This window comes from Paroedura picta, chromosome 9, assembly GCF_049243985.1.
Source record: "Paroedura picta isolate Pp20150507F chromosome 9, Ppicta_v3.0, whole genome shotgun sequence".
Classification (NCBI taxonomy): Eukaryota; Metazoa; Chordata; class Lepidosauria; order Squamata; family Gekkonidae; genus Paroedura; species Paroedura picta.
The window spans coordinates 47,570,031-47,595,920 of record NC_135377.1 but is presented as its reverse complement, the minus strand read 5'-3'; the positions used below and the strand labels follow the sequence as shown (position 1 = coordinate 47,595,920).

Genomic DNA, 25,890 nt, shown 5'->3' with positions numbered 1-25,890 from the left:
GCATCTGATACAATTAAAAAATCCCACATTTTCAGAAACCACAGTAAAAGTTCATATTGAACACTAGAAGTGACCTGACCTGTATAGCCCAGGGAAGCCTGATCCCATCAGATTCTGGAAGCAGGTCTGAGCCTGGCTAGAATTTGGAAGGGAGACCTTCAAGGATTTGGATGGGTTTCCTCCAACGAACACTAGGGGTCATGACATGGAGTCAGGCAACGGCAAACCACCTCTGGACAGCATTTGTTTCCCGGATCTCCTGGCTACACTACACATGCCATATGATAAATAAAAATAATAATGGTAGAAATATTATAATAAGAAACAATATCTGTGAAAAAATCTCGCAATAAGCCCTGTGAGTAACGCTTATGTTTTACTGATAAATCTAGCACAGTGGAGTGTGCTTATCCCAACTTTTTCATTTTTCTTTTTTTCAGTCATTACCCATACATCTGAAATCAGGGACTTTTAGATTTAATTGCAGAAAAGTTTGAGACTTCTAATTTTAGAATAAAGTGCTGCTGAGTTACCCAGGAAGAGCTGAGTTTTTCTACTGCTGTCCACAGCATGACTTTGGATCATTAGACCCTCAGATTTTCAGTTGCTGGTAGCCTGTTGCTGAGACTGAAAGAAAATACAAATTACCAAATAAAGTTGTTTTATGTTTGAATAAAATGAAACCTTGCATCCTCTTCATTAGGGGTCTACGAATGTTGAGTGATCTTTCGGAATAATGTTTGTTATTGCCACTGGCCCCTTCGTTTCACTGAGGTATGTGTCATGAGCAGAAAGCATGGGGAGAAGGTTTTCCTCTCATTTGTATGAGGTTTAGAGATAATAAGAACTGGTGAAAAACTCCTCACTTAGAAAAGACTCCTGTTTTTTTTTTTCAAAATGACCTCCAAACTACAATGTATACTGATGGCCAGGGCATTTGCACCTGGTTGACTGTCAGTCATCTGACTAATGTAGATACATTTAATTTACCATGTGGCATTCAGTATGCATGGGTTAGCATGCTGCAGTAAAAATCCCCTGAGCTCCATGATAGCATGCTGCAAATGAGTGGCATGGCATATGGTTATAAGTGGTATGTAGAACAAGGCAAAACTTCATCCCCAGGGAGTTCATTTCACATGCATGCACTCCATTTTGGGGTAGATGGAATTCAGGGAGCTTCAAGAAGCTATTATAGTACAATAGTTAAAATGACCTTTTTAGCAGCACCAGAGGTGCTGGAACTCTCTCTATATATCTGTTGTTTTTAGTCAGGAATAGATTTTTTTGTCTTTGATGTTTTTGGAGAGCTTGGTGTAGTGCTTAGGAGTGCAGACTTCTAATCTGACGAGCTGGGTTTGATTCTCTGCTCCCCCACATGCAGCCAGCTGGGTGACCTTGGGCTCACCACAGGACTGATAAAGCTGTTCTGACTGAGCAGTAATATCAGGGCTCTCTCAGCACAACCTCACAGGTGTCTGTTGTGAGGAGAAGAAAGGGAAGGCAATTCTGAAATGTCAGTCTGTTCAGATGTCAACATGTATGGAAGATTTTGTTGTTCCTGAAAGGTGTAATTTTATAGTAGCAGGTTTTATTGAATGGAGGAATTGTTCATTGGAGGAGTACATATTGCTGAAGAAAGCATGCTTTTATTGACATTAAAAAAATAAAAACTGTAAGTAATGCTTTGTAAGAAAGAAAAATTATGCATTCACCAGAGAGGGTTATGGCATATTGGCATCAGCTTCAGGAGATTGAACTGAACAAAACTTTGATGTTTCGAAGAGCTGGAACTTTTTAGTAAGAAGAAGTTGTGGCTTACAAAAAACCCCAACAACACAAAAACTTTGATGTTTCTTGGCAATCTGTGGTGTAGCATAATATTTTCTTGTTGCAAAGTGTAAGTGAATTTTTTCTCCATCAATTAATTTTCACCTTTTTAGGTGGCACCTACAAATTATGTGTTTTTAGAAATCTATGAGAATTCAATGCCTGTATCTCTGGAGGATAATTTTTTTATTGTTCCACTTGCTGTAGCTAATAATTTCCTAGTGGTGGCTTACCAGTACTATGATTAAATGTAACACGCGGCATTGATGCAGGAGGGCTGCTACAGAGAAATCTGCTTAAAGAGTACATTTTTTACATGGATAATTTTATGGGTGTTATCTACTAAGGGAGATTGTTGACTGCAAAGAGATGCCATCTGTATAACTTATGTTTTAAAAGTGTCAAATTCTGCAGTGTGAATAGTTAAATATAACTGTTCCAAGATAAAGACTAAATGCAGTTGTAAAGATATATATACCTATTTTAAAAAGTGGCAAGGCCATTTGCCAGCTTGTCACGCCCCAGCCTGTGCTGCCACCACCTGAGAGCACACAGGTGTCCGAAATAGACTCAGAGGAGGAGCTGGAGCTGGATCTGCCCCCCCACCCCCGCCCCCCAGAAGTAGACATGGAACTTGAACTGCTGGGGATCGGGGAACCTCTGGGACCAGAAGATCCAGGATTGCTGGGTGCCAGTCATGTCCCCACTATGACCAGTGCCATCTACCTCCAGCCCTGAGGGCTCTCCAGAGCGGCAGTGGTGCAGGTGAGTCGATTTGACAGTGCACCAGCAGAATGCAGCTGGAAGCTCACTGCCAGACTAGATGGGGCACAGCTGAGGATCCTTTGTACGATGTTGACTGAGCTCAGGTAGAGATACTTAGAATTTAGGGTGGCAAAGCATTTAAAGGGCAATGGGACCTTGAGTGCTTTGTAAGTGCAATGCATGCCTTCCCTGTAATATAGTTTAGAAGATGCCAGTATCCTTTTACCAAATACATACTTGCTAAATAACCTGTTTCAAAACTTCTCTGGTATATTACCACCAATGTGTCTCAAAAAAAAAAATCTTGACAAGCAACTTAATCATCAGACATAAGCAAGACTGTTCCTCCTCTCAAATATCATTTAGTTCTCAAACAATGCTTCTGAAACAGTGACCTGGGGACAATCAGCTTGTCCTGTACAGAGCTGCTAACCTTTCCCTTTTAGGGCTCTTAAAAATGCATAATAGACTGTGGTGTACCAGATGTAGTGTATCCAACAGGTGCTGCCATGATGAAGAATATGTTAGTCTTTTGTATTTCATTCAGCTACCATTAACTCCGCTTTTAGATGCCCAGGGGTCCTGTATGAACAACAACAAAAGAATGCTGGACCTTCATGTGTCTGAGTTAATAACAGCATTCACACCATCACTGACCTTGTTCAATAATAATGATAACTGTTAGGAATGTCTGTGTTGCCCTTGTGGTTACAGCTTTCCTTCCTTCCTTCATCACTAGAGTTTTTCATAGTTATGAGTCACAATGGGAATAGAGCATGAGCTCTTTGCTTTGGAAATCCCACAAAGGCTGAGAATCTGAATCTTGTCCATGACCTCGCTGCTGGAGCATGAACAGATATAATGGATGATGTGTTCATGTGTCATAGCTTCATGATTACTGCCAGAAAAAGTAAACTACTGCCACTCTGTTGTGCTCTGATGACACCTTCATTGTAACTATATGTAGGAAAGGCACCAAACATAGTGAAGGAAAAATTCCTCCTCCTCCAATACACAATGCATACTCCCTGGAAGAGATGTCTTTTGTCATAAGACTACCATGTACCACTGATTTAGCGGGTAGTAACAGATGCAACCAACCACAGCCCTCAGGCCTCCATTTAGAAAGAAACAATTGAATCCAATAGAAGCCTCAACACAAGCATTTGCAGCCTGTCAAATATCCTGTGTCAGGAAAGGAAAACTGTCCCAACGCAGCAAGAAACCTGCTGCAGTAGCAAGAACTCCAGCTGTGACTAGTGCACACAACAAACATGACCTGGTAGCAATGCACAGTACAACAGCAAACGTACAGAAAATTATGAGTTCCCAGGCAGCCCAGTAGGAAAGAGTCATGGATTGGGACCATGAGATGTAGGCTTGGTTATCAAGTATAAGAGATATAAGTGGTCTCTACAAGTTATTTTATTCCACAGCACTGTCAAAATTGCTAATTATGAAACAGTTTATCAGTTTTTCTCATGGGAAAGGTTTTTCCCCTACTTGGAGTTTCTGCCAGAAGAGGAATGTCCACTTGCTAAGGGTCTGCACACAGAGACTATAAAGCTTCCTAATAATAAATTAATGTGGGATGGTGCATCTTCAGCTGTCAGGTCTGTGGCAAGCTCCATAGCACTCAGGCATCATGCTTGGTTGAGATCAACCTTTGTAAACCAGGATTAAAGCTGAGGACTTAACTCCACTCTTTTTTTTAATCCAAAATGGATAGGATGTTGTCATTGATTAAATAAAGAACAAGCAGATGGCTAAATCATTAGGAGTCTTTCATTCATCTATGACCCAATTTAAGCAGAGGACTTTTGTTAGACAGTCCTGGCATCTATATCAAAATCGCTATGGAGTCTCAAGTCCAATGGGGTCTCAGTATCCTATGCCTAAGCCATTTACCACATAACAGTGTTATCAGAAATATAAAGCTTCTAATAGACCTAGAGTGAGCCAGCACTATCCTCTTCCAAAGAGGCCTCTTCATCCCAAAAGTCATTGTTCTGGCTAAGATAATTGCAGGTCCCTGTTAAATCAAGGGATAAGTCCACTTCAGATTGGGAAGCTATTATCTCAAATGAGTGAATTTTGTACATTATTAGGATGGGTTTTAGGTTAGAGTTCAAGTCCATTTCTCCTTTTGAATCACCTTTAAAGGTTTTGATCTGATTCAGGCCTTGGCTACCTTTATAGATAAAGGTGCCATAGAAGATGTTAGAGGGTTGCAGAAATTGGAGGGTTTTTTCTCCTGCATGTTTCTGATAGGCAAAAAGGATGGTTGAGTTAAACCCATTTTAGACCTCAGAAAGTTATTTTTCCCCCTGCATGTTTCAAAGTTCCATATGGTGTCCATTCCCTTGATATTCCAACTATTAAAGGCTAATTGTTGGTTTATTGTTATTAATTTGAAGAATGCCTATTTTCATGTTTCCATTCACCCTCAGCATTATAAGTTTTTATGGTTTTCATGTGAGAATAGTATTTTCAAGTACACTATTCTACCCTTGGATCTGGCTATCGTACCCCAATTATTGTTTACCACCATCTCTTTGGTTGCTATATATTTCCGTATTTAGATGACTGGCTATTTGTAGCAGATTCTAAGAACCATTGGTTGAGTCAGCGTGCTCTCATCCTTAAGACTTGTCAAAGATTAGGACTCTTAGTAAATTGGGAGAAGTAACAGTTCCATTGCAAAGAGTACAATTTATTGGAGCTATGCTGGATTCGTTGAAGGGAAAATGGTTTTTGCTTCCAGAAAAGGTACAAGCTATTTTTGCCATGGTGAGACAACTCATGCTGAAACAACTCATGTCTCACTGGTTCCAATCAGCTTGGAACATTCTATGCCTGTTGGAATACATGGTATCTACTATTACAGTTTTGCCTGTGACTAGCTTGCATCTGTGATCCCTGCAGCTCTGGTTTTTATCTTGCTACTGAGTGTCATCTACATGGGACTTTTTACCCACTCCCAGTTTGAATGAATCCCTGCAGTCTACACTGAATTTGATTTGCACTTTGATTTTGGCGCTTTACATTTTTCCTCTGCAACATGCATGATTGATTCATAGTGACCCTACCTTTCCCCCATGATATCTTGGATATAAGGTGTGATATTTGAAAGTCCGCCATGAGTAAATGTGTATACGGCTCCTTTCTGTGAATTAATTTACTCCTCCATGCCTGGAAGCAAACGAGTCTTCCCTGATTGGCCAGGGTGTCAGTTAAAGGACTTCCTGGTTCTCGGTTGCAATGCTCCCCTTAAAGTGACTGCGCTCCAGAAGCCCTCTCTCAGCAGAGATTTGCCTCTTGTTATTTCCCGTTCCTCTGCTGTCTCCAATCCTCTCCCACCCCCATTCAAGAAAAGAAAGGAAGAGCCCCCTTCTGTGCTTACCTTCCCTCCCCATTCTGACCTTCCCCAATCACATGCAGAACACGTTCTGTTTCAATGGGGGGGAGGGATAGAAGAAGACCAGAGTTCAAATCGATCTAAATTCAGCAGGATCCACACCGGAATAAACAAAGTAAGTGCAGAATGAGCCCAGGTCTGAGATTCATGTCTTATGCCACAGATTCTCTATTCCTAGACCTGTTATCTGTTCCTTGTAATAGTGGTTTTCTAGAGAGAATTTATCCTGGTTAATTTCCTTCAGGAGATGGTTCTGACTACAAATGCTTTGGGGTGCTCATTGTGCAGGATTTTCAGTGAGGGTTAGAGGAGGAAAAACTACTGTACATGAAAATTTTAGAGATGCATTCATTCAATTGTACCCTTAGTTGTTTTTATCAGATATGCATGCTGTGGAGCTGTTTCATGATTGGCTCACTTTCTCATGAATGTCTATAAAGGCGACTTATCTGGAAACTTTTTGCCCTTGGGGGCAGTGTCTGGATGTTGATCTTCAGCCCAGAGAATGAGTAAACTGGCATCTCTCCAGATAGATCTTTTAATTCCCCCCCCCCTGACAGGGTAGTCCTTAAATATGGAGTAGGGTTTCTTCTCTAGTTTCTAAGTTTCATTTGTCTCAGGAGATTTTATTGCCCATCTTCTTTCCCTCAACAAACTCTGAAAATGACTGCTCATTGCACTGTAGATGTTAGGAGGGCATTATTATTTTATCTCAAGAGAACCCTTGGTTTTCATAGGGACAAGGCGCTGTTTTATTAGCTTTGGTGGTCCAAAGATGGTTTGGAGAACATCAATTCAGAAACTATCCAGATGGGATTATCAAGAGAGGGACTTACTGCCATGCCCATTGATCATTCATGTACATTCCACTAGGGCAATTACATTTTCAGCAGCTTTTTTAAATTGAGTGCCTTTGACAGAGATATGCAGATTGGCTACCTTGTCATCAAGGTGGCTGCTTGGTCATCAGCAGATACATTTGTACTGCACTACATATTGGAATCTACTCCTTTATAGTTGTAATTGCTGAATGTATTAATAGAATCAGCAACTTGTTCTTTTGCTCTTGGGGTAAGTAAAGTCCTTGGTATATTGCAAGCCCTAAAAAAAGCTAATTTTAATATTCTTGAAGAATAATTTATGTCTGCAAGTTGACTCATTAAAATCCCAGGTTGCCTCTGGAAGTCTGCATCTGTACAAAAAACAACATTTGTTAAAATAAGAGCTGTATTAGACTAAATAAACTAAATCTCTCTTAGTCAACCATTGCTTCTTGCCACACTGAGAAGCAGCTGCAATTCTAGGTTGTGGATTTTTTTTTTAACATAATAGAGTTTGAAGGGACTTTATGAGTCATCTAGTACAACCCCCTGAACTATGCAGGACCCTCACAACCCTATCACTCATCCACTGTAACCTGCAACCCCCTTAAGCCTTCACAGAATCAGCCTCTCTGTCAGATGGCTGTCCAGCCTCTGTTTAAAAATTTCCAAAGATAGAGAACCCACCACTTCCCGAGGAAGCCTGTTCCACTGAGAAACCACTCTAACTGTCAGGAACTTCTTCTTGATGTTTAGACGGAATTTCTTTTGAATTAATTTCATCCCATTGGTTCTGGTCCGTCCCTCCAGGGCAAGAGATAACAACTCTGCTGCATCCTCTATATGGCACCCGTTTAAATACTTGAAGATGGTTATCAGACCCCCACTCAGTTGTCTCTTCCCCATTCTAAACAGAACAAGCTCCCTCAACCCTTCTTCATATGTCTTGGTCTCCAAACCCTTCACCATCTTTGTTGCTCTCCTCTGGATACGCTCCAGTTTGTCTTCATCCCTCTTCAACTGGGGTGCCCAAAACTGAACACAGTACTCCAAGTGAGGCCGAACCAGAGTAGAGTAAAGTGGTACCGTCACCTCCTGTGATCTGGACACAATACTCCATTTGATACAGCCCCAAATCCCATTCGCCTTTTTAGCCCCCGAGTCACACGGTTGACTGATGTTCCATGTGTGATCTACGAAGACTCTAGATCCTTTTCACACATGCTACTGGCAAGACAAGTCCTCCCCATCCTATATTGATGTATTTGGTTTTTCCTACCTAAATGCAGAACTTTAAATTTGTTCTCATTGAACTTCATTTTATTCAGTTTAGCCCATTTTATTCAATTTAGCCCACTTCTTGATCTACATATTGTGGGAGGGGTATCTATGATTAGCTAAACTACCCCTAAGTGTGAGGAAGGGTCTGCCTGCTTAGTGGACTATGATGTGGGATAGAGGAGCCAACATGCACTTTCCTTCATTGTGTCACTCAGGACCACTCCTTTAGATATAGGTTTACTAGGTTGGATGCAGATGGCACCTTCAGTTCATCTCCATTCAGAAGGCCATGTAAAACATTCTTATTTGAAAAGGCATTTATTTTATATATTTAGAGATTTTGTATAGTGTCTTGACAAGGACCTGCTTGAGGTAATTTACAAGTAAAAACATTATATAAAACCTGATAAATTATTGGTATGAAATACAAGTCATTAAAAACAATCCAGGGGCATGAAAATATCATAAAGCAAACACTGAGCAGCCTAAAAAACCCACAGAAATTCCTCAGAGAAGAACATAGCATGGGGAAAAAAACGTAAAACCTTTTACTTAAAAGCCTGAGCAATTGGTTTGACCTGGCAGCTAAAAGACAGCAAGGCACCAGCCAAGTCAAGCTTGGTGGAGAGGGTATTCCAAAGACAAGGTGCCAGAACTTTAAAAAGAAGGCCTAACATACTTCATTCTGTTTGTGGATGTAGATATAAAAGTGGGTCATAGTTATGCTGCATTTTTTAAAAAATGTCAGGTATTAACTTTGGATGTTCTAAATGAAAAAAAATGGATTCAACATTCTAAAATTTAAAAAAATCAATTACAATTTCCATAAATGAGTGTTTGCTTTATTTTCTTATACTGAGTTCTTTGTAAGAGACTTGCTGAGTATGAAGCAGCCTGGGTCTGCCTTTATTTCAGAATGCACTCAGTGACTCATTTTGGTTTTCCTTCCATCAGGTGTTACATCTCAGCACCTCTTGCCTTATTTAAAAAGAAATCAGACTCCTTAAATGAGAAGAGATTTGTTATTAGGTGAGCTACAATGCGTTCTCTGAAATGCAGCTTATTTAGCCAGTTGAGATGATTCAGTCATCTTGCATGGAAGATTCTGTAAATGCTAGGGAAGAAGTGAAGCTCCTCTGCAGCAAGAATTCCCACCTTTAATATTCTAAAGATGGGTTATTCTTAACACACCATCACGGGGTGAAATTCATTGAATCTGTAACACTGTTAAAACTTGCCTTGTGAGAAACAGTCTTGTCTTGTGAGAAAATGATAAAGCTGATGATGGCCTATGGTTCAAACGAGATCTGCCAATGTATGCAGAAGGGATACTTTCCTGTTTAGTCACAAAATAATGTTTGTCTAAACCAGTGTTAATATTAAGAAACTAGGGGCAAACCCCACTTTAAAAGTGGTCTGGGAGGTGGCATCAGTCCCCCATCTGAGCTCTCATTGCGGGAGGCTGGGAGTTGGCAGCAGGTACCCCTCCCCCATCTGGCCAGGTCTTGCGATGCAAGGCAGAGAGCCAGCAGAAGTACCCCTCCCCATTCTGCCAGCTCTCACCATTTATTTGTATGTTATAAAAGGTTATAAAAATAGACTTTCATCATGTAGTGATACAGGACCACCTGTTCAAAAGGGCAGGAAATGGCTAATGGGGGCATAAACCAATGGACACATCTCTTACATATGAACAATGTTAGTAAGTAATTCTGCACAGTAATTACCTTTGTTAGCTAAGTAAAATAGTGGAAGGTGCTGGTGGTCATTTATCTTTCCTGCAGTCTCCTCCCCCCAGGTTTTTTCTGCCCCCATTTAATTTTATTCCTGAGGTTGCAGGATGCATGCAGACTAATAGCCATGTGAGTCAGAAAGCTACAGTGGAGAGGAGGAAGGGAATGAAACCACCCTTTCAGCCTTGTCTGTCGGCGCAGCTGCACTGATTCAAGAGGAGAGCAACTTCTCTCCTGTATTCCTTCCCACTGCAGCCTCCTGATTGGTCCTGTGAGTCAGGGAGTAACTATTGCCATGGATGGAAAGGACTGCTTGAAGAACAGGAATATGGAAAATATCCACAAACTTAGCGTCTGACAATCAAGGGATCCAACCCATCCTCATTTTGTGTGTGACCGCCAGGTTTGTGCATTAGAGCACCAATCATTTTGTTGGACAGAGGAAAGAAGCTATTAAAGAAATACAGTTATGCCAGTTGATGTCCAGCTAACAAAAAAAAAAGAATGAATGTTTCATTTTGTGTGCTTCTATTTTAACCTTCATTTCAAAAAGAAATACATTTAAAGCAATTCACTGTATGTTTTCAGAGAATATCAAGCATTAATGTTGTTGACCTAATTTAGGATGAAAAATTTGATAAACAGAAGCAAGACCTAAATGCATACCATACTCAAACCACAAGAAAGCAGGATGGGAAAGAGAGGAATCTGGCTCACATTCAAAATACAGGAAAATCTGCAGCAACAAAGAAGTATAGTGTAACTACATTACTTTTTCGTTCAGATAGTGGAAATGAGTTAATATTATGGGGCAGCTGTTCCCTTATTACACAGTTTAAGCTTAACAATAAATCTTCATTCTTACTGAAAAAGGCTTATCATATCACAAGAGTACCATCTCTAAATCCTAAGGTAAACAGAAAAAAGCAATTATTTCTTCTTTTGAGTTGTTGATAAAGATGCATTTACAGAGAGCTAGATAAATGAAACCAATCCTTTGTAAAAATAGCCATTTGACATTTGAGCCCAAGCATTAAGACTTGGGAGGGGGAAAGCATACCTAACTGTGATTAAAAAGGCTTTTAGTACAAGATAAGTTGAAGCTGCCTTTTGGTTTCTATGAAGGGGAGGCTGTTCAGTATTGGATGATGTAACTCCTACAGCCACCCAAGAAAAAGGATACATTATATGTTCTCGTGTATCTTGTGTACATTCTTGAAAAGGTGTCTGCTTGTATCTTGTCAAAGGCAGGATTGAGTCTGCTATAAGAACGTAAGAGTTCTGCTGGATCAGACCAATGGTCCATCTAGTCCAGCATCCTTTCTCACACAGTTCCTCTGCAGGGCCAACAACAGGGCACAGAACCCAGATGTGGGCTCTGAGATTCAGAGGATTAGTGCTTCTGAATGTGGAGGTTTCCCCCAGTCCCCATGGCTAGTAGACTTATTCTCATTGGTAGACTTATTCTCAATTAATCTATCAAATCCCCTTTTAACACTGTTTATTCCTGTGGCCATCACTACATCTTCACTCTGTAGAATAGTGTTTTGTTTTGTCTGTCATGAACCTATTGCCCATCAGCTTCATTGAATACTCCCGAGTTCTAATATTTTGGGAGAATATTTTATCAACTCTCTCAACACAAGCATAATTGTATAAACCTCAATTGCCCCCCCCCCCCAGATCCTTCAACCTTTCCTCACAGGGAAGGTACTCCAATCCCCTAATGATCTTGGTTGCTTTCCTCTCTGCTTTTTCTAGTTCTGCAACATCCTTTTGAGATACATTGACCTGGACTGCTTTAGGATGGTTAGGGCTGATCCTGTGTTGAGCAGGGAGTTGGACTAGATGGCCTGTATGGCCCCTTCCAACTCTATGATTCTGTGATTCTATGACTATACACATTGTTCTAAATGAGGCCACTACATATATCCATACAGGGGCATTACAACATCAGCTGCTTTACTCTCAATCCCTTTCTTTATAATCTCTAACAGATTTTGCTTTTTTCACTGCTGTAGGACACCGGGTTGACAGTTCCATTGAGCTATCCTGTATGACTCCAAGATCTTATTCCCTCTCAGCAAATTCATTTTCCATCTTTTATGCAGCCCCATATTGGGACTGCGCTTTTACAGGTTGGCCGTGGAGCAAAACAAGGAAATCCAAACATAAAGATAAGAATGACTTAGTCATAATATAGCAGGCATCAGTTGTCCCCTAAGTGGTCCATGGATGTCCAAGACATCCTGGTTCTCTCATGTACCCTAACCTCGAGTCTCCTGCAGGGACCCTTGAAGATGTAGATGAGGATGAATTGAGCATCCCTGCAGGTCAGTTTGTGAGATTGGAACTGGTTCTATTACTGTGTGGCAGGAGGCTGGCCTAGTCTAGTTCTGTATGTTACCTATACATGTTAAGAGATGGGAGGTCCACCAACACCACCTGTTGGATGGCAGGCACAACCTAAGCATTATTAAATTTACTGGAGCCTGTTCCAACTTTTCTTCATACTGGTCTTCATACTGCCAACCAAGGAGATTTCAGTAGCATCTTGTTAGAGCTTCGAGAGTGCATCTGACAAATCACCTGATGATACTGTAGGAGATCTGACCATTGTTTAAATACATTAAAACAATGTACCTCACCCTTACTTTCAATGCCTGGAAGTGAAATGAATTGCAGTTGACCAGGCATAGCAGAGGAGTAGTGAGGGGTCTGGCTACAGGCCCAGCATTGATGACAATGGTGGTTCTTGGCCTCAACCAAATACCTGGTGAAAGCCTTCCAGAACTTGCAAGCCTTCCAGAACTTGGGAAGGGCCAAGCGCACTTCCCTGGAGCTGTGCACTGTCAGCAAGGTGGTATTCACTGAATGAAGAGCTCTTTGGGGGATGTATCCAGAAAAATGGCCCCTAGATAAGCAGGACCTGACTGTGTAAGGCCTTAAAATGCAAAAGCAGCACCTTAAACCTGCAATTGGCAACCAGTGCAGCTGGTCATATATGAGGTCTCCAGAGTGTCTGCCCCCTCACATTCTGTATCTTGGCTGTTTGGGTTTCTGTGGCTTTTTCCTCTGTCTGCATAGTGAGAACGGGGAAGTGCTCCAAAGGAGTTCTGACTAACCGTGAGAAACTTTGGATTCTAAAAAAGTAAACTCTTTAAAGTCTCTTTATTAGAAATGTAGGTATCTACATTGAAGGCATAGTCAGAACTGATTCACAAAGCATAGGGTAGGCAAAATAGGGGTTCCCCTTCCCCTTGCAAATCAAACCAGGCATAATTCAAAGGGAGTTATAACATGGAGATAACAATCCAGGCTTCAAGGAACTGGAAGATGTGAAAAATAAAGGTACCAAATGGGGAGGGGAAAAGAGGGCAATAAAGGACAGTAGGTGAGGAATGTTTGGGAAAGTTCATATGCATAAAATACAACAGCAGGAAATCAACCTAGAGGTGTCAAACAAAGGCATCTGCGTTACATCAGGGCATATAGGCCAGGCTTGCTAAACACTGAATTGTAGCAAAAATATAATCAAGGCAGTAATATATGGGGGTTTCTGACAGTACCTGAGGGATTGCCTTTCTGCCTATACCATACAAAGAGACTTACGCTCTACTACCTACAACTGCCTGATGATCCCTGGTCCCAAGGAAGCTTGCTTGACCTTAACCAGGGCCAGAGCTTTCTCCATCCTGGCCCCCACCTTGTGGAACTAGCTCCTGGAGAAGATCAGGGCCCTAACAGAACTTGAACAGGTCTTCAGGACCTGTGAAAGGGAGCTCCTCTGCCAGGCATTTGGTTGAGGTTGACTTGAACCAATCACATCCCATTGGCCCTCCAAGCCTTGCTGCTATGGAAACCATTGCCGATTCATCCAACACAAGGAGACGTCAGTATGCTATAGTTGATTTAATGTTCTCACCATTGTTCCACTGTTCAATTATACTATTATATTTGTTATTACAGAAGTGTTATTGTTTACATCTATTGAGTTATCTATATTGTTCCCTGTTTTTTGTAAACTGCCCTGAGCCTGAGGAGAGGGCAGTATATAAAAATATAATAAACAAATATATAAGCTGCCATGAAATCACAAGGAGAGGGGCAGCCTTTAAATTGAAGCATAAATAATTATTACCCATTGTACCTTCACTGCAGCTTTTAAAGACCTAAATATGTATGTATTTTTCCAAATACATACTGAAGCATCAGATTTACTTATTTTTTGTTGGTTTTTATTATTATTATTATTATTATTATTATTATTATTATTATTATTATTATTATTATTATTATTAGATTTATAGCCCGCCACTCCCTTGCGGCTCGTGGCGGGTAACAATATCGCAATTCCCCATTAAAACCCCATAAAACAATAATAACATTGCCAATATTGCCGGCATGGCAAGAATGGCAGCTCAACTCCCCCCCCTCCCTCCCACTACTAGTGGGTGGAGAGGAGGTCCTGATGATGTTTTGCTTCGGGTCCAGAACCCGAGTCCCCGGGGGAGGCATAGATCTATTATCAGCCCCAGTCTCAACCACAAACCTGGCGGAAGAGCTCTGTCTTGCAGGCCCTGCGGAATGTTGAAAGATCCCGCAGGGCCCACAGCTCTCCCGGGAGCTCATTCCACCAGGTCGGGGCCAGGACCGAAAAGGCCCTGGCCCTGGTCGAGGCCAGGCGTGCTTCCCTAGGGCCGGGAACGACCAACAGGTTTTCACCCGCAGAGCGCAAGGCCCTGCGAGGGGCATAGGGCGATAGGCGGTCCCTCAGGTATGTGGGTCCCAACTTGCGTAAAGCCTTGAAGGTTAGAACCAGAACCTTGAACCGGATCCGGGCAGCAATTGGCAACCAGTGCAGCTGCCTCAGCACTGGCTGGATGTGGGCCCTCCAAGATGTGCCAGTAAGGACCCTAGCAGCTGCGTTTTGCACTAGCTGAAGTTACCGGATCAAGGACAAGGGAAGGCCCGCGTAGAGCGAGTTACAGAAATCAATTCTGGAGGTGACCGTTGCATGGATCACTGTGGCTAATTGTTCAGGGGACAGATAGGGCGCTAATAGTCGGGCCTGGCGAAGGTGGAAAAACGCCTGGCCCGCTACTTTTTTGACCTGCGCCTCCAAAGTCAGGGAGGCATCAATGGCCACACCCAAGTTCCTGGCCTGGGACGTGATGGTGAGTTGCGTCCCTGCCAGGGTGGGTAAGCGCGCTTCCTGGTCCTGCCCCCTACGTCCCAGCCACAGGACCTCCGTCTTGGAGGGGTTGAGTTTCAGGCGACTCTGCTCGAACCATTCTGTCACTGCTTCCAAACATCTGGTGAGTGGTTCCGGGGGGGAGTCCGGGCGGCCGTCCATGAGGAGATAGAGCTGGGTGTCATCAGCGTACTGGTGGCAACCCAGTCCAAAACTCCGTACCAGCTGGGCCAGAGGGCGCATAAAGATGTTGAATAATGTGGGGGAGAGGACCGCACCCTGAGGGACCCCACAAGGGAGTCTATAGGAACGCGAGAACTCATCTCCCACTGCAACCCTCTGGGTCCGGTCCTGGAGAAAGGAGTGTATCCAGCGTAACGCTGTGCCCCGTATCCCCGTGCCGGCAAGGCGGTGGACCAACAGCTTGTGGTCCACGATGTCAAAAGCGGCCTACAGGTCCAGAAGAACCAGCACTGCCGACCCGCCCTTATCCAGCTGGCGACGGAGGTCATCCAACAGGGCGACCAGCACCGTCTCCACCCCGTGGCCAGGTCGAAAGCCAGACTGATATGGATCGAATGCCGAAGTTTCTTCCAAGAATGCCAGGAGCTGGTCTGCCGCGGCCCTTTCAACCATCTTGCCCAGGAACGCCAAGTGCGACACTGGGCGATAGCTGGCAGGGTCCCGTGGATCCAGCGTAGATTTTTTCAGGAGAGGGTGAACCACTGCCCCCTTCAGCTGCTCAGGGAACTCCCCGGACTCCAGGGAGAGGTTGATAATGTCCCTGAGCTGGCCTCCTATCTTCTGGCCGCCTCCTTTGAGGTGCCATGATGGACAGGGGTCAAGGGGGCAAGTGGTCGCCCTAACTGAGCCTAGCAACTTGTCCACTTCGGATAAAGAGAGCCGTCTGAAGCCATCAAACGTCACCTCCAAAGGCGGCCAACAGGCCTCCAGTTCATTTACTGTATTAACTGTGGCGGGAAGATCGTGGCGGAGAGACGAGATTTTGTCCGCAAAATAGCTCGCAAATGCCTCACGGCCGAGTTCCAATTTGCTATTATTTTGGCGCCCCTCAAGGGCGGTAAGGGATCTAACTACCCTAAATAATTGGGCCGGGCGAGAGCTTGCGGACGCGATTTCCGTGGCAAAAAATTCACGTTTTGCCACTTTCACCGCCCCCCTTCTTGTAAATAAAAAATCTAGCTAGCTAAGTCATTAAAGTACACTATACCTTAGTTAAATCTGTAATCAATTGTAAACAACCAAAGCTGCCACCTTTATACTCCCAAGATACATGCGGTTGTAGTCCAGTGATGTCTGTCTTTATCTATCATACTAGAAATAGAGCCCGCTGTAATTTGCAGACAGCGGGCGTTAGCGGGGTGTAGGAGTTTTGGGGTACAGCGGGAACCGATGCCACGGTCCCTTAGCGCGACCCCGGGCCGCGTCCTACCTGTTTGTGGAATGTCAGGCAGGACCATGGAGCGGGTGGGAGGCAGGTCGCGGGCTCGGAGGGCAGGAGGCAGCCTGGGGGCTTGGTGGAGGTCCTCCGTTGGGGCGGGCGAGGTTTGGGCGGCGTGTGGGTTGGGGTGGTCATCGTCGCCGCTCTAGGACGGGTCGTCATCGGCCGGTCCTGAGTGCGTGGGCATGGGGATGATGTCCGCAGCATTCTGGTGGCGAGGCGGGCGGGAGCAGGGACGCGGCTGCATGTAGGGGTGGGGGTGGGGGTGGGGGCCGCAGGCGCTCCCGGCCGTGGGCAGCTTCTTGGAGGCGTGGGCTCGTGCGGCGGCAGGTGGCAGCAGGGCGACGGGCACGTGTGCGGCTGGAGTCGGAGGGCGTGGGCGAGCTGCCTGGTGGCGGGCGAGGGAACGAATGGCGGCGGTGAGGCTGCAGCGAGCGCAGTTGATGGTGGACAGATTCATCAGTCCGGTGGCAAGGGACCAATCGCAAGCCACGCTGCACATGGCTCGCAATTGGTCCCTTGCTGCCAGAGTGACAATTGGAGGGGCCAATCGGCAGGCGCTTTGCGCTTTGCGCCTGCCGATTGGGCCATCCAATTGTCAGTCCAGGGGAAGGGGCCTATCGGCACCATTCCTAATCACGGACAGCGCCAGCCTTGGGTGCCCTTAACCGATTATTTAATCCGCTTCGCAGGAGTGGTTAAAGATAATCATGCTGGACAGAAACACTTCACTTTGAGGATTTCACAAGTGTTTGGAGTTTATTCTTTGCACAAGATATTTCTTAGCTCAAAAATTATGACCTTGGCCAAAGTTTAAAACGAGTATTTTAAGAAATGAATGACCACCATTTGGGAGATGCTTTCTACTCTAGAAAACACCTAATGATGAATTAAGTACTGCTTGTGAAGGCCACATCACAGTGTATCACAGTGAATCTTAACTAGGGTTTTGTGAAAATCTGGCATTTCTTGACAGCCCTGGAAGAATTTTCCAAATGGGTAGGAGTTAATTATATTTTTATATATTTTTAAAATTTGTTAAATATTTATTGGGTGATATGACCACATATGGTCATGTCAACCCCCCTTTCCCAAAATGGCCAGTGATGTCCCTGGAGGGGGTGGGAAGGGCATGGGCCCCGGGTACACAGCTATACTTTCCAGCCCTATTCTGCATGATTGCACCACTTCTGGGGTGTCTCGAAGTCTAAAGAATGTTTCAGGGGTTTCTCATTAATAAAAAAGTAGAGAAAGGCTACAATAGGGTGACGTCTGTATTATATTCAGGTGGCCATGTATACAAAAGCTTTTGATGTGAATAAAACACTGTTGGTCTTAAAGGTGCCACTAGACTCAAACTTTGGTCTTCTGTTTTATATGTTTCTTACTGCAGTGTGTTGCCTTCCTCTGAGCTCCTAGACCTCATGGATACCCTCAGTTTCCTTTCTTTGTTTGACTTTAGCCAATTAACCCTTGCCCAAATATTTTGGCTATGTGAGAATTACAGTACCTTTAATAAATTATGACTAATGTCAAATCATATGTAACCCTGAGCAGGTTTCTGAAAAGGTGGCATGTATGTTTTCTAAATAAGTAGTATATAACTGTAATAATACAAGTGCAAAAGTTTAGTTTTATTGGCACGGAAGTTCTCTTTGCTAGTTCCAGAATTTGACTTCATGTGAACAAAGAACGCTGATGTTCATAAAATTATGGTTATACCTTAACAATTTGTGGTGATCAAACAATACCATCCTGATTTCCGCATGTGCCTCCCTGGCATTCAGAGAGGAAAGTACTGCTTTGTCAAACCATACAAACCTTGCAAATGCCCTTAATCTGACAAAGGGATAGAGGAAACTGGATAGCTGTTAATCACCTGAGTGAGCTGGCAGGGGTCCATTATCTTGCTGCAGAACTCATATCCTGTCTGCTACAAAAAAATTGTCTGTAGTTAAAAGGTCTGTGGAAAGAACGTGGTATTTGGCTTGGTGACAGTAGCACTCCCATTGAATATCACTGTGATACAGAGTGAAAACTTCATGTGATTTCATAATGGAAGTCCTATGGAAGCACGTGATTGGCTTAGAACGCCAATAGCTCATTCTGCCCAAATGGCAGGGTGTGCTCTGCAGAATACAAGTAGTCTGAGCACATTCTGATTTGCTTTTTAGTGTGATCTATTGATTGGACGTGAATCTTGCATTTAATTGGGAGAATATGGATACCACCTGGTGGTGAAAATGCTGCAATGGTGTTTTGCAGTGTGTTTTTGAAGAATGGTGTTGGAGAATATACCTTTGAAAGAAATATAATAAACAGGCTGTCATTTCTTATAATAACATTAAGTTTTCTCCCCTACTTGAAATCAAATAAATTACTTATATTTTACAGCAATGATAAATTGATTCCATATGTTTAATACAGTTAGAATTTTAGTCAGAGGCAGAGCAATCCTGAGGGCTACCAGTGCAGCTGAGGCACTGGTGGCCCATTCCTCACAGTCTTTCTGCAGGGACAAAGAACAACCCCTACACACACACACACAAGGCACAGAGGGCATATTAAATGTGCTTGGACCCACAGCACCAACCAGGCATCTGAGTCTGATAATATCTGAGTGTCACATGCAGCTGCGGCCAATCATTACCAGCAACAGTAATGTTATAAAATGGTCAAAAATAGTATAAAGGGATGATCTTTCAGGGCAGGGATGATACAGTGTCTGAATGCAGCCCTTGATAACAGAATGTCTACAGCATTTTGTATTAACTGCAGCTTTTGAACAATCCTCAAAAGGAGCTCCACATGGAGCACATGGCAGTAATTTAACCTGGATGTGTTCACAGCATAGCTTGCCATGGTCAAATCTCACTTATTGAGGAACATTTGCAAAGCAGCCAAAACTAGTTAAAAAGCACTATAAACCACATAGGATATTCTGATACAGTCAGCAGATATCTACAGTCAGACTACTGTATGAACCATTTGGAATGGATTTTTGTTTGTTTGTTTTGAATTCTGTTCTATAACCCACCCATCCAACCCTGAAATACTCTCTATGTATATATTGTCTGCAAAGCAGAACTTTAGCTGAAAAGCCGCAAACTGATTTTTAATTGTAGGATGAAAGTACATAATGTCCTCACCCCTGCCAAGCTCACATATTTCTAGTCCTCATGTCCCATACTCCATATTCCTTAGAAGATCTCATGCAAACAAGAAGTGTTTATAGCTGTAGCATATGTCCTGATGGGATAATTTATTTATATTTATTCATGTAATGTATATACCACCCCTCACAGTGACTTCTTGGGACACAGAGCCATATGACCATATGGATTCAAATTTTATGGTAATCACATAGTTTCATAGAATGGCTTTTAATCTACAAATACCTACAACATTATTTAGCCCTATTTCTTGAATCTGTTTTATAAAGCACAGGAAAAACTCATGCCTAATACTGAGAAAAATCCAGCCTATGGAGTCATTCCTGTATAGCAAAAATTCAAAGATATTTATGAAAAAATTAATTCAATATTGGCATAGCAGGATAAAAAAAAGATCAGTTTATCCATTCATATGCTTGATGACAGGTAGATATTTTAATTAATTGTATTAAATAGAAGTCAGTATTTGGATAATTAAATGTTCGGTAATCTGCTTTAATGATTAGCTAATGTTTTGATCTTGGATTCTTTCCAAATGCTTTTTATTCTGAAAACTAAAAATAAACGTAGAACTTAATTGATTTTGCTAGCTGACACTGTGAAGTGTTTGCATGTAGCATGTTTAAGTTTTCCGGGTCCTATCTCAGTTTTGTCACAATTTGGAACTTAATACAGCATCTTTAAAGAAGGTTGCATGAATTGTCATAATGTGTCGGAGAAATATAACTGAAATAGATATAACTTCTACTCATTCTGAGTGCTCTGCATGAAATATTTAGTCAGACTACAAAATTTACCCAAATGTCTTGGGTCAATAGTTACTCACTAGAGCAGTGGTCCCCAACCTTTTTATCACTGGGGACCAGTCAATGCTTGACAATTTTACTGAGGCCCATGGGGGGGGTAGTCTTTTGCCAAGTGCCATCGATGCTGCCTGAGACCCTGCTTCACTTGCTTTCCCGCCGACGCCCCTGACTTCCCGCCACCCACTGGGGCCGCTGTCAGAGGCAGCTGTGCGGTGTCATGCCGAGGGGGAGACCCAACCATGGTGACCACTGGAGACCACCAAAGGTGAACCAGTGGCAGAGTGGCAGGGCAGCCCCCAAGGCAGCAGCGGGTGAGAAGGACGAGGAGGAGCCACAGCCCGGTACTGACTGATCCAAGGACCGGTTCTGGTCCCTGGGCCAGGGGTTGGGGACCACTGCACTAGAGCAAATAGCCATGGCTACAACTTCATTCATTCACCTTTTGTGCTGGAAGGTGGCTTAAAGGGGCTCCCAGTGATTACAAAATAATTTAAAACAAAAGGACACCGTTAAAAAAGAGAAAGTAGATACTGCCTGTCACAATTTTAGCAAGCTTAAACATAGTGACTAAATCTTGATCTATGATTATGATATGATTTTTCAGGGTAGAACAGTAGGACATTCACTCCTTGTTCCCAAATGCTAAAACTGTCTTTCCACCTGTTATTGGCAATTTTGAAGAAGATAAACAGTTTATTAGGATGATTAAATACACCAGTGTTTTCTGAGAGGATATTTGCCATAAGTATGAACCATGCTACATCCTTTCAAGTAAAATTAAGCAAATATAGAGCTGACATTCCTGCCCCTGTGATTATGTAGTTGTGTGAGTGGATGATTTAATGACCTGCTGGCACTGCCTTGAACAACTGCTTTTGGTTCTAGACCATGAAAGGGGAGCAGGACAGGGAAAAGCCACCTGTTGGATCAGATCTACTCCTGGGCCCCCATGGCCTATTATGCACGGAGGGGAAGATCCACATTTGATCTTGAGAGTTGACGCAGAGTTGACGTATGCCACCGAAAAAGCTGCATTAGCGAAATGTGGAAGAAAGTGGAGCTTCCCGGCGACCAGGGCACAACCAGAAGTGGCTCCGGAGTGGACACGTGCATAATCGGGGATGTCCGTGGTGTACAGGGTTCTGGGTGTGCTTGCTCTCTCTCTCCCTTCCTTAATAAAAAGCCATTATTGTGCATCATGAAGGATGGTAGGCTGAGAGAGAGGGACTGAGGAGAGAGGGAGAAATAAGATGACAAAAACTCTCTCCCCTCTTAATATCCAAGGACAGATAGAGCACTAGTAGCCATACCTGATGCAGGTGGGAAAATGCCAGGTGGGCTACCCCCCCCCCACACACACACCACTGGCTGCTTCAGGCATGAATGGCTGCTTTGGATGCCAAAGCAACCAATCCTATTGAGGATTGGAGGGGATTGACATGTGACCAGCAGCATGGCAGTTAGTGACAATGTTCGGAGTCAGCAAGAAGCACAAGGGTGCCCATTACTGAACACAACAAAATGGGCTAAAAACCATTTTATAGCAAAACTGTAACCTAAGGCCATGGTTACATGCTGTAACCCCAAACAATATCTAATGGGTTTGTTCCTGAGAACTAGAGATTTCCCAAGAGCAGACAACACCAGCTATTGTCAAAAAGTGATGAAATAGTATGGCTGAATGTTTGTGTATGCTGATAGACCCAAGGTATTAGAAGGAGGAATGAGGGAAATTACTAGCAGGAAGGAATGACTGAATAATTGCTTATGTTGATGGCCCATTAATGCACATGTGTTATCAGTACATAACAGCTTTGTGATCACACTAGTCTTTTGGATGAAATTGCTTGTCCCAGCATGTCCCATCTTGTTTGGTTCAGAATCCATTTTCTGAACACATAGATGGCAAACTACCTTTGCTTCTCATGCTTTGAAAGTCCCTTGCTGGGGTAAATATGAGTTGGTTGCAGTTTGACAGCACTTACATTCATAAGCTTTTTTGGATCAAAATTCACTCAATCAGGTGCATAATACATATAAATACACCCACCCACATGTATTTTAGAGTCCATCTGACATGTAATGTGAGGAAATGTCTTTCTGGTGCTGAGTGTAAATTATTGGTAACCAGTTTCACAAGAGTTGTTGTATCCACAGGATAGCTTTTACAGGTAAAACATCATTTAGTCCTTATATGGTGATCCCTTATCAAGATCTCTAAAATAGAAATAGAAATGAAAATTTTAAGCAAATAAGAAACCAGTGTAATTGTTGCAAAATTCATGCTTGGAACAGTTATTTCCCTCTTGTTTTGTGATACATTTCAAGAAAAATCAGATTTTCAAAAATGGCAACATGATTCCATTAGTGCCCTAAACTGCTGGAGCAGGATACAGAAAACAATAGAATACCTTCTTCAGATCTCTGAAGGGGAACAGGAAGCTGTGTTCCTTTTGGAATATGGTCTGTTTATCCTTCATGTTGACTTAAAATAGGTTGCCAATGTAACCTGCTTATGTACAAGTAGTGTCTAAATGTTCCAAGTTATATTCAGTGTTTGTGTTTTCTTCCCAAGTCCAAGGATTGATACAGGTTTTACTTCAGGTCATTTAACTGTGAAACCAAATCAAATTTGGTTTGTTTCTCTCAACAGCAGATAAACTTGCACCATATGTGATTTTTTAAAAAAATCTATCATTGTTTAAGTGATTAGTGATTTGCAGTACTGTTGTTGGGGTTTCAGAGTTTATACATTAAGGTTTAATTTTTTACATTTTGTTTGCGTTTCAGAACAGCCAAGAATCAGATATCTCAAGCATCATCTCCATTAAAGACTACACAACTTTCATCAAGTGAAAATGGAGGACTAACTACAGGAGGTATAACATTCTTTTTTAAAGAGTGCTTTAGCTATCCCTCTGTTTTGTCACAGCAAAAGTCTGATCTAATATAACAGAGGCCAGAAGGACTGCAACCCTAGTCATTATTCAAAACCAGGTTGAGACTGTCATTCCACAACTAACTGGTTTTGTTCCATGCTGATACCTGATGCTGCAGGAATATGTGTCAAGTAATATCATCCTACAGTTTATGTGTCAAGCAGTTATACTCCCCTACTGTTGTATTTATCACCATGCAACTGCTGTTTGAAGAAGAAGAATTGGCTATTATATTCTGCTTTTGACTACCCGAAGGAGTCTCAAAGCGGCTTACAATCACCTTCCTTTCCTTTCCATATAACAGACACTCTGTGAGGTAGGTGAGGCTGAGAAAGCTGTGAGAGAATTTGCTCTGGGAAAACAGTTCTAACAGGACTGTGACTAGCCCAAAATCACCTAGCTGGCTGCATGTGGAAGAGTGGGGAATCAAACTCAGTTCTCCAGATTAGAGTCCGCTGTTCTTAATCACGACACCAAACTGGCTCTCTTTGATATTTTATTTTAATTTTTCATGTTGTGGAAGGTTGAAAGATAAAATGAATGTTTGGTGTTCCTCTCATTCTTTTCAGTTTAAATTTGTGATGTTAACAATGTGTATTCCACTCATTGCACCATGCTCCAAACATCTCCTTTCTGGTGAAGCAGCTAGTAGTAGTCTACTTTTGCTTTTAGTGCTTATACAAATTCAGACTCTTAAGCAGTGAGGGCATTTAATTTTATATGCATTCCATTCCACTGCCAGCCAGTAAAAAAAAAATCAGCATTAGCTGTGTGACGTGCTGTATTTTGCCTTAGAGATTTTTGTTGGTAGACAATGAGTTGCATTTATCAAAGGCACTGTTTGACAGTCCCTGGAGCATTCCGAAGACTAATTATTTTATCTCGGCTGCCTAACAAGGTCCAATAGATCTTCTTAATTGACTGCAAAGATACCTTGGTGACAGCAGGATTGCTGATGTTGATTATGTTATGTGCAGAAATAAAACCTTAAGCCATTAGTAATGAGTAATATAGGTTACTGTTGGAACACAAAGTGAATATTATTTTAGCTCTGAGACCTGGAGAATGCAGCAGAAAACTGCTTCCTTAAAGCTGATTGCTGTTTGATCTCCAACTGGATCTTAATTTTGGGCCATGTGAAGCTTGGCCATCACATTTGTGAGTCTCCATGCTTCCCTTAGTGGCCACCAATTACAGATTAACAATGTGAGAGCTTGAATGGTAAGAGATTCTGAATGCTATAGGCTAGACAGTGATTAATTGCCATGGGGAAACCATTTTCAGGAGCATCACCACAGCAACATTAATCTGTTCTTCAGCCCCAGGTTTTTGCTAAATACTTCTCACCATGTCTTTATTAGGAACTGCAAATATTATGAAAGGAATACTTTCAGTTGCTTTAGAACTATTTGTGCATAATTCCTTGTAATTTAGTGTGAATTGTTAGGTAAAAGCACTGCAGTTGGAACCATCTATTATAATTGTTATTAGAAGGCTGTGGAGAATATTTTATTTATTTATTTAGATTTTTATACCACTCTTCCATACTGACATTTAACATATGTGAACATTAAGGGTTTCAGAACAGTTTCAGTAGATCAGAATTATATTTTAGTAGGCTAGGATTGGTAAATTAAGTGCTGGCCATGGAAGAATTACCAGTAGGGGAATGTAAGAAGATACTGATAACTAAGTAAATATTCAGTTTCCAATGTTGCTATTAACTACACCTACACAATGGAGGTGCTATGAATATTGCAAATCATGACAGGTTTGAAGGTAGAAGATGAGAAAACATGTTCTTAGGCTAATGTCAGACAATGCGCTAAAAGCAAGAATGTTGTCTATGTGCTGAAAAATATTTTAAAATAACCAAAAAGAACAGGAATTCTGTCTAGATAAACAAGGCTTTTTTTGTCAAAGAGGGAAAGTTATTATATCAGAAAAAATGTTTGATGTTGCCTTATTGACTAAATATTTCTCCTGTCTTGAAAAGACTTTGTTTGAAAAGTCAAATTTGCAGTGTGGGAGTACTACTTGAAATAACAGCCACCTTTGTAAACTGGTTGGCTGCAGTGGTTCAGAGTGCTTTTACTCAGCTTTGATCATTGCGTCAACTGTGCCCATAGCAGGGACAGTTAAATCTAGCCATTGTGAGCCATGCATTAGTTACATCTAGACTGAACTATTGCAATATTGTCTTCTATAGCTAACCTTGAGGAATGTTTAGGGCAGTGGTTTTCAACCTTTCTAATGCCATGACCCTTTAATACAGTTCCTCATGTTGTGGTGACCTCCAACCATAAAATTATGCAAGTGTTCTTTCATAGAAATTAAACTAAAACTGACCAATGCTGTGAAGATGCATGGTTCATGATTGTATATAAATTGGTTATAAATGGTATATAAATCGGCAGGTGCCTTCAGGAGGCCAAGCTGCTCGCCCTGCCGTGACCCCTGTGAAAGGG

The 25,890-nt window shown here is 42.4% G+C and overlaps 1 protein-coding gene across 10 annotated transcripts in view; it reads left to right on the top strand.

Annotated features, from left to right (window-relative positions):
* DLGAP1 (DLG associated protein 1) overlaps positions 1-25,890 on the top strand; it is a 338,129-nt gene that overhangs the window by 86,969 nt on the left and 225,270 nt on the right. For 9 of the 10 annotated variants that reach the window (XM_077352686.1, XM_077352681.1, XM_077352677.1 and 6 more), the window contains one exon: positions 23,274-23,362. The exons of the other annotated variant lie outside the window; for it this stretch is intronic. The gene's annotated coding sequence lies outside the window, so the exon portion shown is untranslated. The remainder of the gene's footprint in view (positions 1-23,273; positions 23,363-25,890) is intronic. 10 annotated transcript variants of the gene reach the window in all.